Source organism: Dermacentor andersoni, unplaced genomic scaffold (genome assembly GCF_023375885.2).
Source record: "Dermacentor andersoni unplaced genomic scaffold, qqDerAnde1_hic_scaffold ctg00000052.1, whole genome shotgun sequence".
In the NCBI taxonomy this organism is placed as follows: Eukaryota; Metazoa; Arthropoda; class Arachnida; order Ixodida; family Ixodidae; genus Dermacentor; species Dermacentor andersoni.
In genome coordinates this window covers 352,223-365,768 of record NW_027314765.1, presented here as the reverse complement: position 1 = coordinate 365,768, position 13,546 = coordinate 352,223, and positions in this window count along the sequence as shown.

Genomic DNA, 13,546 nt, shown 5'->3' with positions numbered 1-13,546 from the left:
CGCGCCAATCCTGAACATCCATGTTTTCATAACGTTACCGATATGACGTGCGCTACACTTTTCAGCAATCGTCCCTCCATAAGACAGCCTTTCTCGCTGCGTTTGAAGCAGCTTAGCGATGAAATGCATGTCCCGCTCCTCGAGCATCGCTTAATGCACCTAACCAAGCTCTTACCTCCTTGGGAGTGGCAGGTGATACAATGTGACATATCCTTTATAAAAGTTACAAAGCACGCTCCTGAGGCTGAAATCCGAATGCATTTCCTAGAACTCCAGCAAAATCACTCCTGCGCAGAGTTCTACACAGACGCTTCGAAGTCAAATGCCGGGGTATCCTACGCAGCCGTCGGCCCATCGTTTTTGGAATCCGATGTACTGCATCCGGAAACAAGTATCTTTACGGCCGAGGCCTACGCACTACTCTCTGCTGTAAAGCACATAAGAAAATCGAAACTTCCAAAAGCAGCGATCTATACAGACTCTCTCAGCGTCGTGAAGGCCTTAATGTCACTCAGCAAACATAAAAATCCCGTATTCAATGAACTGTATTCGGTATTGTGTAAAGCGTACTCATTTAACCAGAACATCATAATATGCTGGGTACCTGGCCATAGAGGTATCGAGGGCAATGTACTGGCTGATAAAATGGCCACATCACTCACATCACTAAACACTTCTTCTGCAGTTGCTGTCCCGTTCACAGATCTGAAGCCTTTCTTGCGTAAGAAACTGCGACAACACTGGCAACGCATGTGGAACGCAGAAATAAACAATAAATTGCACGTTATAAAGCCACAGCTAGGTTTTTGGCCCTTCCCATCCAAATCACGGCGAACAGATGTCCTATTCTGCCGCCTCAGAATAGGGCACACATTTGGTACACACAATTTTCTTCTTACTGGAAACGAACCGCCAACCTGTGGTCGATGTGGTGAGAGGCTGACCGTCCTCCACGTCCTCTTGGAGTGTCGCGAAGCCGAACCTGAAAGAAAGAAGCATTTTCCTCTTGCATATCGTCATTGCATACCTCTCCACCCAGCAATGTTTCTTGGTAAGGAACCGCTTTTCAACACCAAGGCAGTTCTCGACTTCTTAAAGGATGTAGTTCTACACGTTATAAGCCCAATAAATTCGTAGAGCATCCTCGCTCCAGAGGATGCCGCTGCGATAATTGTTCTGAATAGCACATGCCTCCAGGCCCTTGTGTTTTCAAGGGCCATATGGAGGCAGTAGTGCTCTAGCATTTCTTATAATCTGCTATATTTTACCTATCGTATCATTCTTTTTAAATGCATCTAAATGTTCATAGTACAAGTCATACGTCATCGCCATAATTTTATTCTACAGATTTTACGCACTTTATTGCGTATATTTTAAGGCCCCTTTACAGCCACGTCACACCAACCCCATAGTAATCATAAGTACATTGCAAACCCATTAGCACAGACATGGCGCTCTTTGGCCATACCTGGCCCTTGCGCCAAAACACCCCCATACATCATTGTGTTTAGACATTTTTCTTTGAGATGTTTAATGTGGGGGACGAAAGTGAGTCTGTAGTCCAGTGTAACACCTAGAAATTTGTGCTCTTTGTTTACAGGTATTTGTTGTCCACCCAGTTCTAAGCAAGGATCTGGGATCATTCCTCTCTTTCTTGTAAAAACAAGGGAAGAGCTTTTGTTAGGATTGTTGTTGATGTTGATGTTGAGTTTAATGGCGCATAAGCAACTAAGGCTATCATGCGCCAATCGCAAGGTATAATGTAGGAAAAAGCTGGGTAACCTCAGAAGGTCCTTTTCTGATAGAGCACCCCGAGGATTCCAACAAATTAAATAAACACCTCAGCCTTCTTCTCAGACATGAGAAGGTGGGTGAGGCGTGTCACTCGATGTAAAAGAGAACAAGGTCACGCTTTACAATTTTTCAAGAAAACCGGCTTCATTTAAAAAGCTAAATACATGAATTGTCCCAACCCCGCGCATCTTCACTTAAAATCAGTGAAGGATGAAAAGGAATACGTTCGCTGTAAAATGGCGTAAAAATATTTTTTTCTCAATGTCTCAAGTTGTCTGCAGGAGAGTAAAATGTGGGTCACTGTAAGTTCGTCTCCGCATTTCTCACAAACTCTGCTTGTCTTTTTTTGTCAGCAAGTAGTTATGGGTAGTGTGTGTGTGTCCAATGCGGAGGCGACATAAGACAACTTCAATAAAACGCTCTTGGTGTGAACATGACTTCCACTCTTCTATGATGGGTTTTCCAAGGCGTACCTTATTGTTCGTTTGATTATTCCATGCGGACTGCCATTTTTCTTTCAGTTTATGGCACACTAATTTCATGCAATCTCTGTAAGGAATTCTTATGTTTTTTATTTCCTTATTTCGAGCTTTAGCTGCACTCTCGTCTGCTTCCTCATTTCCACAGATTCCTACGTGGCTCGGCACCCAACAAAATTTGATGTTTTGTCCCCGCCTCATGGCTCCTGTTATGTTGTGTAGGATATCACCGATTATTGGCAGAACTTATTCCTAGGCTGAAGGGCTGTAAGTATGCTTAGTGAGTCTATATAAATGATGCTTTTCAATGTTTTCATGTATTATTCTTTCCACAGCCATGGATTTTGCATGACCCTCTGCAGTGAGAATTGATGCACATTGCGGCAGCCGTACGATTTTTTCCCAGCTATCCTTTATCACAGCACTTCCCACGTTGTGTGCAGCTTTGGAACCATCGTTATGAAATGCTGTATATTCCGCATATTTTTCTTTTAGTGCTAAATATTCTTGTAATATATGTTCCTGCGGCGTTAGTTTTTTCTGAAATCGTGTTAATGCGAAGTCAGAAACAGAAGGCAAGCAGTACCATGGTGGCAGTGGTTTGGGTTTCTGGGCAACATTAGGCAGTGTGTCCGTTACATCTAACTCTTGTAATTTCTCTTCAAAACGGAGAAGGAGTTGTCTGATAGCCTGGGGTTTGTTTGTAAATAATATTCTAGATGGGCATTTGTTAACTATTGGGTAACATATTGTTTTGGCAAGGAACGTATTTTTAGAACATATGAGCATGTCAGCATGCTTCTTCTGTCGGCAAGAGGGGGTTCGTTAGTTTCTACATACAAACTGGTTATTGGCGACGTCCTGTAGGCACCAGTTGACAAGCGTAAAGCTAAATTGTGTACTGGGTCCATTCGTTGCAAATAAGATGATCTGGCAGACCCATACACTATACACCCATAGTCCAAGGACGGCCGTATGACGGAGCGGTATATTTGTAGAAGGCATGCCCTATCAGAGCCCCAGCGTTTCCGTGAAAGGACTTTAAGTATGTTCAGTGCTCTAGAGGCCTTGTTTTTCAAAGTGTTTATGTGGAGTAGGAAAGTGAGCTTTTTGTCAAAAGTAATGCCAAGGAATTTGTGCTCGTTTTTTACTGGGAGTTGGGTTTCATTAAGGTGTAGGGTGGGATCAGGCTGTAAACCTCGTTTCAGCGAGAACATAACAGCTACTGATTTCTGTGGGGAAAACTGGAATCCATTTTTATCTGCCCATGCTGATAGTTTGTTTATTGTTAACTGTAGTTGCCTCTCGCATGTTGCTATGTTTGATGATGTGCAAGCAATCTGGAGATCATCAACGTAAACTGAATGCATAATAGATTTCGGAATCCTTTGTGCTAGGGAGTTCATTTTTACAATAAAGAGGGTAGTGCTTAAGATACACCCGTGCAAACCTGTGCCATAAGGTTCATCCGTTCAACGTATTCATACGATGTCAGCGTATCATAATTGGAAAAAGAATCCGGATGGTTTACACTCGCTGATAGCCGTCGCATCTCAGCTCTCTCTTTCTTTTTCATAAGTTTTATCACACCTCACTTAATCAACCACCATACATTATTCCCGCTGCCCGTATATCACTTCGCACTCGGCACGTGTACCAAGTTGGCCGCCCTCGAACTCATACTACTACTTTTTCAGGCTCATTCTTCTTTCGCGCAGTAACAGATTGGAACAACCCGCCCCACCAAATCGCCGCCATAAGCTGTGCACCTACATTCATGCAAAAACTAACACACCATTTTTTCAGAATAAGAAAAATGTACGGGATATGCTATCTGTGTGTGTACTATATGGAATGATGTACCTAATTTTCACGGGTGTTGTAGCTTATGCTCTGTTATTCTAACTTATGCTCTGCTATTTGTAAACTAATGTATAATAAATACATGTATGGCCACCCGTTATGTAATGCCCCTGTGGGGCTTTTAAGGTAATAAAATGAAAAATGAAAATGAAAAGGGTCGGCAACTGTTACGACTGTGATATTGCGACCGTTATGACACAGCCAATGACCGATAAGTTTGCGGTTGTCAACAACCGGTGACGAGACGTCCGTGCTCCCGTCTGCAGACAGCCCAGGGCGCAGAAGTGCCATTCCACGCGCACAATTAGGTTGGCTGTGTTGGTTGCACCCAAGTTCGTGAAAATTTGTGCAGTGTGCCTTGCAAGGCTGTTTTCATTTCATGTGGTTGATTCGCTGTGCGTTTGTGCGCAGTGTAAAACTGTGCAAGATGGATTCACTGGCAGGCGACGACTTGTTAATTGAAGAAGCGCGTCAGCGACCCGTGCTTTTTGACCAGCGTCTGAGAGCGTACAGGGACAAACAACGTCAACAAGACGCATGGGAGGAGTAATCCACAGTGCTGATACAAAGCGGTAAGATTTAATTAATTGTTTGTGGGCTTGATGGTGACGTTAGTAGAACCGTTGAAGTGTATCGAAACGAGCCTCTTATTTCGGTGAGAGCGTCGGCCGGGAGTGTCTGCGCGGCTGCGAGCTGCCGGGTTGCTCCGTGGCGCGTGCGTCAATTCGCTGAGCGGCATGCTGTCTCCCTGGGCGCTTTCTTATGCTAGCGAGTTTTCAACCATATGACATCTTGTAAAGATTGTGACACGGTCTAAATAGTGAAGGCTTATTCAGACAAGGCCGACACGACACCGATTTTATTGTGCCGACTGTGGACGACAGAAGTTAACAGGACGGCAAACGCGTGGCCAACGGTTTAAAAGAAGGAAGAAGTCGGCAGACCGAAATTGGTGTTGTGTCGGCCTAGTGTGAATCAGCCTTTAGGAATAGTATATACGAACACCATTGTGTCTGATCGCTGCAAGTGAATTTGGTATATGCTATGAAAGCTATCCTGCACAAAACACAGCGTTAGACTACCAAATGGGATTAATGAAGTGTGCATAATGCGATATGACTTTCAAAGTTGTCACATAAATATTGAATTGATACTTTCCCATTCGGTGAAATCATGTTTTCGTCGTGTTTGAAGTATTTGAGATTTTGGATTACATTTCACGGATAATGTTCGCTGCGTTTCTTGGAAATCAAAATGGCGCAAGACCCGGGAGCGTTTTGGCAAGTGTAATACCGATCTTCACAACAAAGCGGAGCTAGCGGGCTGTATTGTTTTTCTACATCCCGCCAGTATATTTTAGTACATTTTGTCTCTTTTCTTCAGATGGACAACTTTGAATTGTAGTGTGCCGATGAAGTACCCACTGGCGAATAAATTCATTCGTTTTTAGGAAATCAGTAACAGAGTACCGTGTATTTTTCTCTTTTCATCCACGCAGTGCCTGATAGTCAACACAGATGGCAGAGCCTGCGACAGAAATTTCTTCGGCTGCGCAAGGCATACGTGAAGTCTGGAAGCAGCTCCGACGCCGTAAAGAAGAAGTGGGCACTCTTTGACAACCTGACATTTCTGAACGATGCAATTCAGAGCTGAAGGTAAGCTACCTGAAGTTTGCGTTTTAAATTGCTCATTGCAAGTCGGTGCGCTAACCGCCTGCTATGCAGTGCTATATCTCTGCATGCCCCGATACTTCTCTCGTTTTCTCTGCCCCCCTTCTCTCTGGAATAGTATTCTATTTCAATTCATGCTGTTCCTGTGCACATGTTTGTTTGGCACGCTGAAGTGGAAAAGTTGTTTTCAGCAGCCTCAACATGTCGTTCGACACTAACAGTTTATTTTAAAAATATAATCGCGTCCATTTCAACGTCAGTTTAACTCAATGTTTATGTTTGAATAATTTTGAAATCCTTCAGATCCAAAAAAAAATTGCACATGGTGCATAGCATCTTCCTATTTTGAGTGGACACCTAATGCTGGCGGTCACAGATGTTGCTCTCATTTTGTTTGACGCAGCACTGTGTCCAACATAGAAAGAGGACCCAGCCATGTGGCACCGGAAGTACGACGTCCGCGTACCTTTATTCCAAGCAGTGATTCGAGCATGTCGGCAGAGGCACAGTTTCAGTCATTGTATGTGGACAGCAGCGAAGATACCAATCTAATTGAAGGCGTTCCCATTGTCCAAGCTGCAGACGTCACAGAAGTCGGCGACACACTAGCTCCGTCAACCTCACTGTCCGACAATGATTTCGCTGAAGGTAATCACCAAGGACCTCCTCCAAGCAGGGCCGGTTGAAGTCCGTGTGTCGTTGCACGCCCCACCCCACATAGAGGTCACAAATAAAGGACTCTCCCAGAAGAGGAAGCAAGCCAGCGTTGATGAGCTAATGGTCACGGCCTTATAGAAAATAGGGAGCGGCTAAATGAACTAAAACCATCATCGAATACCGATCCAGACGAACTATTTTTTTGTTCAGCATGAAGCCGCTTTTAGCGAGACTGGACGACCGCAAGAAAGAAATGAAAAAGCTCCGAGTTCACAAGTTGTTAATGGAAGCTGGTTTCCCATCTTGTGTGCCGGGAAGTGGCAATAAAAATATTTGAAAAAGACACAGGAAGTGCTGCAAAGAAAGTATTTTATTGCCATGTCTTTGTTTCATGGAAATTGTGATATGTTTTATGCATGAGCTCAGCTGCGCTCTTCTACAAAATACACACTGCTTCTTTCTTCTGCGGTTCTTTTGTTGTGAGCGAAATAAATAATTGTTTCTTGAACGCATGAAAATAATTTACCATGCGTTCACGGTGAAAGTAGACAGCACTTCTTCCTTAAAGGAAACTGCCATGGCAGGGCGCCAGGTCTATGGAAGTGGGTGACAAAGCTGTCACGCACGTCTGCTGCCCTCCTAGAGTAGGTATTAGAACCTTGCGGTACGCTTGGGGGAGTTGTGGGGTGGATTTCCTCCAGTCACCTGAAATAAGCTCTCCTGAGCTTCCACTGGTGTCTTTAAACTGCAGAGGACAGTAACCACCAGCCTGTCTTCCCTCCTGTATTAGGAAATTGTGCAGGCAACAGCAGACAGCTACTGCTAGGACGGCATTGTCTGGTAGAAGGCTCATCCGGTTCCTCAACTCCCTCCAGCGCGCACACATAACGCCGAAAGCATTCTCAATGCACATACGAGCTCTTGAGAGCCTGTAGTTATAAATCCGTTTTGCACTGCTGGCCGCTTGCATCCCAGGGTACGGCTTCATCAAATTTGTCTTCACAGAGAAGGCGTCATCGGCCACGAACACATAAGGGAGCACTGGGCCTCCGTTTGGAAGTGCACAAGGGGCGGGCAAATTCTGGTGACCATTATCTACACACTTCCCCAGCTCTGACGCCGCGAATACACCACCATCACTTTCACGTCCGTAGCATCCTATATAAAGAGAAGTGAACTTGTAAGCGGCGTCACAGGACGCCATCAAATTCACTACACCCTTGCTTATAATTGAAGTACAAGGTACCGGAGTTCGGTGGCGCATCTAAGTGAATATGTTTGCCGTCAATTGCGCCCCGCGCAGTTTGGAAAGTTCCACTTCCAGCAAAATTCTTCGGCAATGGCCTTTATGCTTTGCTCATTTACTGGTTTCAAAAATCTAGGCTGAAGAACGATCCATACCGCCAGGCACACCTTCGGAACAAGTGTCGAAACTCTCGATTTACCGAACTTGAAGATGTATGACCGAGACTGGTAGCTGTTTTCAGTGGCCAGGAACCTAAAAAGAGAAAGTGAAAGCATGTATGAAGGTGGGAAAAGTGGTAAAAGAAGGCAAACTTCAATATAAGTAACAACACACGCAAACGATTTAGCGAAACAGTGCTCTGTAGCGAAACGCATATGCAGCGCACAAACTCTTGAGCGGCTCGGTACTATGCCATGATGGAGGCTAGTGTGCCGACTACACTGTGTCGACCGAGATGGATTTATGTGCGCCGCAATATGATTCCTACACGCATCTCCTTTTGATAGAGGAGTACTGCCTTTAAAGTAAAAAGGAAGGCTTTGCCTGAACTCCCACATCGCGGTGAGTTCTGTTTCCACAGAAATAGTTATCCTGATACTGGTACTCTGGAATATTGTCGTACAAATGCCGCTGCTGATGAACGTCGACACCAATTATTTTCAGAAGTATGATAAGATGTCGGCACAAAATATTGAGGAGCTCCATGCTCTTGTTGAGGGGCCGCTCACGAAGCCCTTCATTGTATGGGAACCCATGCCGTCACGCGCAAGACTTGCAATGACTCTCAGGTAGTTCACCACTTTCCATTGATGAACTGCAAATGCGAGTAAGCCAAGCTGACATTACTTCGGCGTTGCCCCCCAGGTACATGGCAAGAGGGATGCAAATTCAAGAGGTCGCCCTGGCAATCTGTGTGGCCACCTCCACAGCTGATACTAGCAAGTAGCAAGTAAATAAACATCGTCCTATGCGCGGGCTTTCCCGCGCTAGACGTCCATTGGTCACGTGGCGGGGCGGGCCGTCATTGGTTCGGAAACGGTGCTGCCCCCGCGATGCAATTCCAACTTGCCCAAACCTCGCCGCTCTAGCCGCTAGTGTCGCCGCTGTTACTCGAAAGAGGTTTTTGTGTCGCAGCGGCTGGAAGCGCGAGCATTTTCGCTTTCATGTGAAACAGGCTCTAGGCTTATCTTCCAACAGTCTTCAATGGGAGCGAACATTGTCGGATTTTGTGAGGTCGTCTACGGGCACGGATGTAGCCTTGGCTCCTATTCTTGCAGGCAACGCTAACCGAAGTCTATACCTCTCCTACTAACCGTAGCAAGTCCGGTGACGTGGATGTGAGCGCAGCGTCGACCAGCAGCGGCAGCGTTGCTTTCACACTGTGTGGTACAGCGCGAAGCGAGACAGCGCACACGTACAGGAACAAAACGGGGAGAAGCGCCTACTGCCAACTGAAATATTATTGCCTCCTAGAAGGAGTTATATAGAAAAATGGTCTGATTGTTGTGTTCATATGGGAGGTTGTGGCCAAGTACTGCACCAGGGTGGCCAATCCTGCTCTGGTGAGGGAGTGCGCGTTACCGGTTCTGGTCACCGGGATCAGGCCGCACTTCAGGCCTGTTTGTGCAATTTCATCAACACGCGGGTTTTTCTTTCATTTTTTTTTAAATCCTGTGGAAAATTGCGCGGCACCGGGACTCGAACCACCGTCCTCTTGCACGCGAGGCGGATGCTCTATCTCTACACCACCACTGGAGTCTGAACCTGGCAACGTTTAACGCTAGAACGTTATCTAGTGAGGCGAGTCTAGCAGTGCTATTGGAGGAATTAGAGGGCAGTAAATGGGATATAGTAGGGCTCAGTGAAGTTAGGACGACAAATGCAGCATATACAGTGCTAAAAAGCGGGCACGTCCTGTGCCACCGGGGCTTAGCGGAGAGACGAGAACTAGGAGTCGGATTCCTGATTAATGAGAATATAGCTGGTAACGTACAGGAGTTCTATAGGATTAACGAGAAGGTGGCAGGTCTTGTTGTGAACCATAATAAGAGGTACAAATTAAAGGTCGTACAGGTGTTCGCCCCTACATCCAGTCATGATAACCAGGAAGTCGAAAGCTTCTATCAAGACGTGGAATCGGCGAAGGGTAAGGTCAAAACAAAATACACTGTACTGATGGGCGACCTCAATGCCAAGGTAGGCAAGAAGCAGGCTGGTCACAAGGCAGTGGGGGAATATGGCAGAGGCACAAGGAATAGCAGCGGAGAGTTATTAGTAGACTTTGCTGAACAGAATAAGATGCGGATATTGAATACCTTCTTCCGCAAGCGGGATAGCCGAAAGTGGACGTGGAGGAGCCCGAATGACTAGACTAGAAATGAAATAGACCTTATACTCTGCGCTAACCCTGGCATCATACAAGATGTGGACGTGCTCGACAAGGTGCGCTGCAGTGAAGCAATGAGCGACAATATTGTGGGCATCATTACGGAGTCTGCAATAGAAGTCGGTGGCAACTCCGTTAGACAGGATACCAGTAAGCTATCGAAGCAGACGAAAGATCTGATCAAGAAAGGCAAATGTATGAAGGCCTCTAGCTCTACAGCTAGAGTAGAACTGGCCGAACTTTCCAAGTTAATCAACAAGCGTAAGAGAGCTAACATAAGGAAGTTTAATATGAATAGAATTGAACATGCTCTCAGGAACGGAGGAACCCTAAAAGCAGTGAAGAAGAAGCTAGGAATAAGCAAGAATCGAATGTATGGATTAAGAGAGAAAGCCGGCAATATCATTACTAATATGGATGAAATCGTTCAAGTGGCTGAAGAGTTCTATAGAGATTTATACAGTACTAGTGGCAACCACGACGATAATGGAAGAGAGAATAGTCTAAAGGAATTGGAAATCCCACAAGTAACGCCGGAAGAAGTAAACAAAGCCTTGGGAGCTACGCAAAGAGAAAAGGCAGCTGGGGAGGACCAGGTATCAGCAGATTTGTTGAAGGATGGTAGGCAGATTGTTCTATAAACTGGCTACCCTGTATACGCAATGCGTCATGACTTCGAGAGTACCGGGATCTTGGAAAAACGCTAACATAATCCTAATCCTTAAGAAAGGGGACGCCAAAGACTTGGAAAAATTATAGACCGATCAGCTTATTGTCCGTTGCCTAGAAAATATTTACTAAGGCAATTGCAAACAGAATCAGGAACACCTTAGACTTCCGTCAACCAAAGGACCAGGCAGGATTCCGTAAAGGCTACTCAACAATAGACCACATTCACACTATCAATCAGGTGATGTATAAATGCGCGGAATATAACCAACCCCTATATATAGTTTTCATTGATTACGAGAAAGCGTTTGATTTAGTCGAAACCTCAGCAGTCATGGAGGCATTGCGGAATCAGGGTGTAGATGAGCCGTATGTAAAAATACTGAAAGATATTTATAGCGGTTCCACAGCCACCGTAGTCCTCCATAAAGAAAGCAACAAAATCCCAATAAAAAAAGGCGTCAGGCAGGGAGATACGATATTTCCAGTGCTATTCACAGCGCGTTTATAGGAGGTATTTAGAGACCTGGATTCGGAAGAATTGGGGATGGAGAATGGAAAATACTTTAGTAACTCGCGATTCGCTGATGATATTGCCATGCTTAGTAACTCAGGGGACCAAATGCAATGCATGCTCACTGACCTAGAGAGGCAAAGCCGAAGGGTGGGTCTAAAATTAATCTGCAGAAAATTAAATTAATCTTTAACAGTCTCGGAAGAGAACAGCAGCTTACCATAGGCAGCGAGGCACTGGAAGTGGTAAAGGTATACATCTACTTAGGGCAGGTAGTGACTGCCAATCCGGATCATGAGACTGAAATATTTATAAGAATTAGAATGGGCTGGGGTGCGTTTGGCAGGCATTGTCAGATCATGAACAGCAGGTTGTCATTAACCCTCAAGAGAAAAGTATATAGCAGCTGTGTTTTACAAGCACTCACGTACGGGGCAGAAACCTGGAGGCTTACGAAAAGGTTTCTACTTAAATTGAGGACGACGCAACGAGCTATGGAAAGAAGAATGATAGGTGTAACGTTACGGGATAAGAAAAGAGCAGAGCGGGTGAGGGAACGAACGCGAGTTAATGATATCTTAGTTGAAATCAAGAAAAAGAAGTGGGCATAGGCAGAACATGTAATGAGGAGGGAAGATAACCGATGGTCATTAAGGGTTACGGACTGGATTCCAAGGGAAGGGAAACGTATCAGGGGGCGGCAGAAAGTTAGGTGGGTGGATGAGATTAAGAAGTTTGGAGGGACAACATGGCCACAATTAGTACATGACCGGGGTAGTTGGAGAAGTATGGGAGAGGCCTTGGCCCTGCAGTAGGCGTAACAAGGCTGATGATGATGATGATGTTGATGACGATATAGAAAAATTCAAGGAAAACGCCATAAAAATATATACGTAAACTTTAAACAATACGGATGAAAAATTAAAGAAGAAAAACACTATAACGGTGTCATCACCGCTCACTGCTCGCGCTTCCATTTTATAAGAATTCGAACTCCCTTCGCGATAAGGCCTGGGATGGCTAACGTATGCACAGGTATTCTTCACGTGCCATGCTAGCTGATTCGACAAAGATGCGCGTTCGATCATCCCTGTACGTAAAAAGCCCTTTTTTTTCTTCAAACAGATTGATGCATCCACATGCGCTTGAATGCAGGGCTAAGAACCCTTGCTTTCCATTCTTAACATTATTCGCATGTTCACGCAGACGATCGTTTAGACACCTCCCTGTCGGATGTACGTAGCATGCGCCGCATTTGAACGGGATTCTGTACGCAACCCCCTGCATATACAATCCACGTAACGGTTGTGGTACCTGACTTAGCAGTGTGCTTTTTGTTTCTTGATAGGGGTGCTTTTGCTTGATATCGAACAAAGTTTGTGTGGGACAGAGAAAACTACACGTACACCAACCCGCTTACCGATTCTTTTAAGTCGATGGGCCATTTGATGCTTGTGTGGAATCACCGCGACCTTAGGGTCCTTTGATGCTTGTGTGGGCTACTCTTCGGTGACCATGGTTTCGCCGTTAGGTTGTCTTCTTTTTCTGTGGATTGCGTCAGCTACTGAGACAAGTAATCCGTCAGTATAGCACGAGGTTTTCAGTCGTGCAATATGAGCTTGGAAACTGCCATTTAGTCTGTGGTGGAAGGACCAGTCTAAAGAGTTAGAGAAACATGCCTGAACAATAGCCATCTATACTAGCTTTCTCTGTGCTGAGAAGTGCAGGAGACGTTTGTGCGCACGAGTTCATATTGCTACACGCGTGTGGCAGTTGATTGTTTGAACGAGGCACGTGGGCGACATCACCCGAGATGAGAGAAGGAAGAACGAACTTGTCTCGCGCGGTGATCTAACCGGTCAGCGCTGCAACCGCTTTTGTAAATATGACCTGTAAATAGTTGCTAGCCTTACTGACTCGTCCTTCGCGTAACAATATGTCCAGCGAACTTGATCATTAGAAAACACAAGCTTGAGGACGAGGAAACGCATGGAATCATCTTGTGGCTTTTCCTGTGTTGAGACCAGGGGGGATAGACATACTTAGAATATGCCGACAAGTTGTGACGAAGCGGGAAACAACTCCGAGGCAGCGCAGTGCAAAACTACCAAAAAGTCGTCCACGCATTAGAAGGTTCTTAGAACCTTAGTTCCTTCTAGTAGTTGCTCCAAGACTCTGTCGAATTTTGCCAAAAGCAGGTCGCTCAACAAAGGCGCAATACAATACCCGATGGACACACCTTTGTTCTGAAGATAGATTTTATCATTG